The sequence below is a fragment of the Alligator sinensis genome, unplaced genomic scaffold (genome assembly GCF_000455745.1).
Source record: "Alligator sinensis unplaced genomic scaffold, ASM45574v1 scaffold400_1, whole genome shotgun sequence".
In the NCBI taxonomy this organism is placed as follows: Eukaryota; Metazoa; Chordata; order Crocodylia; family Alligatoridae; genus Alligator; species Alligator sinensis.
Genome location: NW_005841897.1, coordinates 3,776,763 through 3,783,330, shown reverse-complemented (window position 1 = coordinate 3,783,330; position 6,568 = coordinate 3,776,763).

The window sequence follows — 6,568 nt, the reverse complement described above, 5'->3', positions numbered from 1 at the left end:
TAGAAGAGAGTATTTTGCTGCCATTAATAATAATCATAAACAGTAGAGCTTTTTCATTTTGTATTTTAAGTGACTGAATCATAAGACTACTTTAAGAAACTGTGTGAATGCCTATCACGTGTGTGTGTGTATAAATGCATTCAACTAGCCCCCAGTTCTTGAATTATCTCCAGGTGGAAAGCAAAACATTTTGAATTCAGTCCCATGGAAAAAATAGCATGCCGTTTAACTCAAAAGGATGCAATGCACTTAGCAGATAATGACTGAAGGGGATTTTACTGTATTGGCTGTTCATCTGCTAGCAAGGACAAAGAAAATAATTCCTTTTTTTAGAATCCTGTAGGGTAATGAGGAAACCTTCTCTGCGCTGATCTCAAATAACATTGAGTAAGGGAAAGGAAATAGCCAAATAGACTAAACTGGCTGGATTTTCATCGTTAGGGTCCTCCATGCACTTTCCATGTTTTGTCTGTGATGCTAAGCCCCTGGCTAACCTGTCTCTGAACCTGCCACCAGCACATAGAGATTACTCACCCTGGATACTGCACTTCAGCAAATGCAGAATTAGCCCTGGCTAAGTAATCTTGTTAGCGTGATTCAGTGTTAAATGGATCTCGATTAAATGGGGCTTTATATCGTCCCAGCTGGAGATGATAAGCCTCCACAAGGAAATGGCAGGAGACTGAAGGAAATTACTTTACTTCAGACCAGGACATTTAACCCCATAAAATACTTTGTTTCCTCCCCCTCCTCTCTCTCTCACTTCTCCATACTTTGCATGAATCCAGTTTACTGCTGCCAGAGAACGATGGCAGGCACTCTGTCGTGTGAAGAGCAGCATTTCGCTACCACTTGCCATTTACCAGATGAAAAACAAGGTGATGGACATGCATTGAGGAGAGTCAGCCATTTGCTTCCTGTGAAGTGGTGGTGGTAGTAGTCTTTTTCTTTTTCAACTTTTCTTTTTCTTTCTCTGTATATCAAGCTACTACTTCATTTCATTACTACAGTGTGTCTGTCCATCAGACCATCACTCCTTTTCCTGCTTCTGTCTGTCCAGGAACTTAGAGTGAGGTAGCTGGGCATCTCGAGTACATCTAACTATTATCAACTATAGTTTGGTAGGTGCTCAATGCTGACGAAAAAATCTTGAGTCTCATCTTACAGTAAACAGATTGCTTAAATGTGCCACTGGGATTTCCTGGGAATGGCTTGGGGCTTTATCTGTGAGAGATAGAGATAAGCCCAATACACTGGTATCTCTGAAGCTGACAGTTTATTTCCCATTGCTATTAGATTGGCACTCTGCATGGCTTGGGCAACAGGAAAATAATATGGATCTCCCAAGAGGACTTTAAATACAAAGAGAATTTGTACTGGGGGCACCTAAAAGGTGGATGGTGTTGAGATAGGGAGATTTTCATCTCTGAGTTGTTATTTTGACTCCAGTTCAATAGAAACCCTTATGGCAGCTGTTCAGTGTCCTGTAAGAAAGAAATTGGTAGTGACTATTATTCCCACTGGACATTTCTCTACATGGCATGATTCCACAGCATAGGCTACCATTGATGCCCTTTAGGGCAGTCTTAGCAAAGAGGTGCTGGAGGCTCATTTTCATTTCTAAAGGCAATGGGACACACTCTTAGAAAAAAGTTTATATGTTAAAAAAAAAAAGTGCCATATTTCTCTCCTTCGTGCACGTACCGATCATGTTCTGCCAAAACAACAGAGCATTCCCTTGGACACACCATATCTTCTGTTGGGCTAAACACTGTACTGACTTAACTCCATAGCATCCCATTAGGATGTAAGAATAGGCAGAACTTGCCTTGCTACTTTCATTATTGATATGCCTTCTCACAGTCACCGTGTGGGAGAAGGAAAGGTAGACTGTTTTTTTGTTAGCTCTGCAGCCTCTTTTTTTCTGTGCCCTTTGGCTGGGGGGATATATAGTAAGTGCAAGTTTTCTTCCATGCCCTGTCCTGCTCATTGCTACTTTCATCTTATTATTTCACCAGTCAAGTGGCTGGCATTGGTTTGCCAGGTAATTTCAGCACTCCTAGTGTGGGGCTCTAATAATTTGATTCAGAGGAAAAGGGGATCAATGAATTGCACTACCAAAGGAAAAAGGCAAGGAACCAGGCAAACCATACCATAGGAGACTCTGCTTAAAGGTTAATGGTAGTAAGAAGCCTCCAGGCATATGAATCCCTAGTTTTCCTTTTCACCAGCGCTCCCACTCTCTTGCTTGTGTTTTATTTCCCGGGACTGCAAGCCTGGTGAGGGATCCCAGGCTATCTCTGGCTGTGTACAGACTTAATTTTCAACTGCTTTAAAAGGGGAGGAGAAGGGCCACTGCAGCTAGGGAACAAGCATCAGCTGTTATGGTGTAACTGGTAAATCTGGCATATTCTGTAGGGGTGCAAGTGAGCTCAGCTTCTGTAACTTTAACACTGGATAAAACCATATTAGAATTGCAAGTTTTGCTATATTTATACTGTGATAGAAGCATGCTTTACCTATACTGTACAAAGATCTGTCTATACTCTCTGATTTGAGTTCCAAATATAGGTCTTCCTATGGAATGAACAGGAGGTAGGAAATACACACACACACACACACACACACACACACTACATTTCTTCCCAATATTGAGTCAACTGATTTCTTTTTTTCCCCTCCACTCCATTGACAGCAATATGATAAACTGAACAGTTACTTGAATTATCCCTAAGTAGTACATCTGAGGTGGATTTTACATGCTTATAAAATTTCCCTGACATGAATCCCAGTACCGTGAAAGCAGCCCATGTTAAGAATGGCTGCAAATAGACTAGAAATGATATAATCTATTGGAGATTTCCTTCATTATCCTCCTAATCAAGGCTTCTATCAGGTTTCTTTGATGCACTGCTAGAAAAAAAGATCTTCAAGTAAACTGATGCCGGAGATAATTAATTAACTTGCCATCATCATGACTCACAGACAGACTCAGTATAAGAAAGAGGATGTGTCCTTCTCAATTACTGATCTGCGGCTTTCCATTGTGCTGCAAATAGCTTGCAGGATCTGATGGGTGAAAACTCTTCCACATTATCAAGCTTTGGACATATCAGCATTTCAGGATATTTTCTCCCATGTGTATCTATCATGTTGTGGGATAATGATCTTAATATTTAAGAGCAGATTATACTCTTGAATGGCTAATATATATACAACCAGTTTAGTACCATTTTGATGGTTTTGCTCCATACTAACTTTTTTCTATACAGCTGTGAGTACTCCAGCTCAGACCAACAACTTTCATTCAGATTATTTTAAATAAGAAACATTTTTTTGGCATATGACAGCATCTACAAAATTGAAGTATAAAAATTAGTTAAATGTCACAGGCCAGTTAGGCGCTGTGAGTGTATCAGCCGTTAGGCTGCTGGGTTCGAGATCGAGGAGGCAAGTCGGGAGTGAAGTAAAGGCAAATTTACTTATAGCTTAGCGTACAGCAATTAACAGAAAGGTTAATGCGACAAACAGATAGTACAGTAATAAAGAGCTAATAGTGAATGATAACAACAGATAGACAGTATGACAGAGTTCCCACATGGGGTTGGCAACTTATCAGCAGTCCCTCTATGCCAGGTGCACGCCAAGTTGTTCGAGTGAAGTCAGGTGTCCCCAATCAACGCCGTCCGAGGGGTCACCAGGAAGATCCCTTGGTCAGGATCCGGTCCTCACTCACACTGGGAGTCCGGGGTCCAGGCTTGGTACAGCGACGGTCCTTCTGTCCCGTCCTTCTAACTGGTCACTTGACATGCGTGTTCCTTTATGCCTTATTTTATGCTAATCTGTTGGCTTTAGAGCCACTCACAATCTTGCCCTATGGCTGTTACCCTATGGGATTAAAAGGTGTTAGAAATTATCATGGAAGGTTACTGCCTGAACTTGGGTTCACCCAATAAGCAAATTACACCACATTACTTTGAGGTTTGAAATTAGCATTACTCTGCCCAAGCACAATCCCTTGGTTTCTTATTCCTTAGATTCCTTGGAATGTGCTAATTATATTAGGTGGTCAGATCTTGTTATGGCTGACCTTTAAAAAACCTGTTAGATCAGCTAATCTTGTGGTTTTCTTATTTTTGGGGCCTAGTCAGTCCCATGATCAGTGCAAACAGTTAGATTCAACACTTTGGTTAAACTGTGACAGACAAATTCCACTTGCGGGTTGCAAACTTGCAAACTTTGCATTAGCTGATCTTAACTGCTAGACAATTGCCTGGATGTCTCCAAGAGTGTATATTTATTGCTCATGATAGTAACCCCTCTGGTTCTGGTCACCACAGTTAAACTGAACAATAATGATGTATCACATCAGTACAAAGCAGGCAACTTAGCAGGCCCCACAGTTTAGTTGCAGGATTTGTAATAAGCAGGGATCCTGGTTTTCTCTGATTTAAAAAAAACAGCACCAATTTTCAGTTAAAAAAAGTAACCCCAAATCCACATTTTTCCATGATTTAAATGAAACACCATTTATTTATGTATACACGCATGCAAACACACACACACACACACACACATATACATATATATATATATACACATACAGATATGTCTGTATGTATACATGTACACACACACACAGACACACACACACACACACGCGCGCGCGCGCGAAATCCAGGCAATTGTCTAGTTAAGATTAGCTAATGCAAAGCTTGCATACAGATATACATATACATACACACACACGTATGTGTGTATATGTACACGTATGTAAGTATATGTATATGTATGTCTGTATGTATATATATATGGGTTTAATTTAAATCATGGAAAATGTGTATTTGGGATTACTTTTTTTTTTAACTGAAAATTGGGGATCCCTGGTAATAAGCAAGATAAATGCCCTCTATAGTGTGGTTCTTAGCTACCTCAGGAGGTCCTGCATGTGTTTCCAAATATCAGTGAAGTCCTGAGTCCTTTTGTTCGATACAACTCCCCTTCCTTACAGTTTTATTTGTTAGTCTTAAATGTATCCTACATCCCATACCAAACTTTGGTTAGTATACACAGGCTTGAAAGCCAGTTTACATGGTTAAGACTCATTTTAACCTTTCAGAAATCATATGCTTGCCCATGGTTACCTCTTCTGGGTATATCAACCCTTGAATAACATCTTTGGCAGTTCCTAATTTAGACACTATTTCTGAACATTTCTATTGTCCCTAACACTAGAGCATCAGCACCAGCATGAGCACAGATAGGAGCACAAGCTGCTGGGGCTTTAAACTCTGTGTCATCTAACATGGCTCAGACCTATCTGATCAAGATACCAGTGATCTATAATGGTCCCAACACCTAGTTCACCAACACCAGTGCAGCTGTTCCAAGGGTCACAAAAGTAGAACAGTTAAAGAAAAAAAGCTAATATTGGCAAGGATTCAGAGAAGGGCTGAGTCATCAATAGACAGTTTATAAATAATATATATAAAATAAAGCAGGAATTCAATCAATAGTTTGCACAAACAGAAGTCATCTCTTTTATGGCAATATTGACTTCTGTTTAGTTCAGATCTAGCTATTTGTCACAAGAAGTTTACAAGTGATGAATCAGTTAATATTCATGACCAGATATTAAATATTGTAAAGAAATCGGGGATCATGTTGCTTGGGCAGCTAAAACCTTATACTCCTTTTTTGTGAAAATATTGTTTGCCCACATGATAAAATAGGCTGCCAACCCCAGTCTTCCCTATTAAACAATTGTAAGAAAGAGAACACACTGAACTACAAGCTGTGTATTATAGTTTACTGCTTATTCTCCCTCTTTACTACTTCCATTCCTCTTCCCCGTGTTTACAGGATGTACTCTGATTGCACGCTCCTAAGGAAGGCACCGTGTGTTTTTACACATTTGTAGAGATGCTAAATAATATCTGGTGGCATCATAATGCTTCAGTTCACTTATAACAACTCAAGAATCTTCTCCAGAGTTGATGAAAATATTCATAGCAAAAATGTATTTGAGTAATGTACCCTCTCCTTTTTGTGAACTAACTATCCATGTACAGTTCATTACCTCCCCAGATTTGTTTGCTATTCTAAGGGCACGTCCCCATGAGCATGCACATGTGGTTTGCAGAACCGCAAACTTGTCTGTAGTGCCGTAAACCACATACGCACATGTACACATTTGCCATGCTACTAATTAGCAGCATGGTGGAGTTTTTTTACACTGGGAGATCCTGGTGTCAAAAAAAAAAAACTGCACCAAGAAAAGCAGTGTGGTGCATGTGACTGCAGCGTGTGCCACCCAAAACCAGAGCCTGGCTGGCTAGAGCCATGCTCCAGCTGCTTGGATCGCTGCCGCTACAGCCCCAGGAGTCCTCCAGGACCGCAGGTGAGGCTGCTGGGGCCAGCCCAGGTGCTGGTCCCAGCCCCCCCTGCCCTACCCAAGGCAACTTGCCGCAGGCCAGTGTGTGCTTGCAGGGGTGTTCCCAGGGACAACAACTATCAGCAGCATAATTATGTGCCGCTGCTATTTATCCCCAGGGAAATGCACATTCCT